Source organism: Pseudonaja textilis, unplaced genomic scaffold, assembly GCF_049901715.1.
Source record: "Pseudonaja textilis isolate UNSWEBS1 unplaced genomic scaffold, rPseTex1.2 PTEXSCF20, whole genome shotgun sequence".
In the NCBI taxonomy this organism is placed as follows: Eukaryota; Metazoa; Chordata; class Lepidosauria; order Squamata; family Elapidae; genus Pseudonaja; species Pseudonaja textilis.
Genome location: NW_028262864.1, coordinates 1,700,135 through 1,700,428, shown reverse-complemented (window position 1 = coordinate 1,700,428; position 294 = coordinate 1,700,135).

Below are 294 nucleotides of genomic sequence, written 5' to 3'. Positions count from 1 at the left end.
GACAATCTGTGGATCATGGGCCTGTAGCCACTCCAAACCCAGCACCACCGGAACATGAGGCACTGCGGTAACATAGAACACGGATTCCTCCACATGCTGCCCAATACGCATGCAAAGGGGTTTGGTTGCGGCAACCACAGGTCCTGAACGAAGGGGCCGACCATCAATTGTCTCTACCATTACTGGTGGGGACACCTGTTGCTGAGGAATGAACCACTGCTCTACAAAATAAGCATCCATGAAATTGGCTGTGGCCCCTGAGTCGACCAAGGCTTGGATCTCCACCGCTCCTAC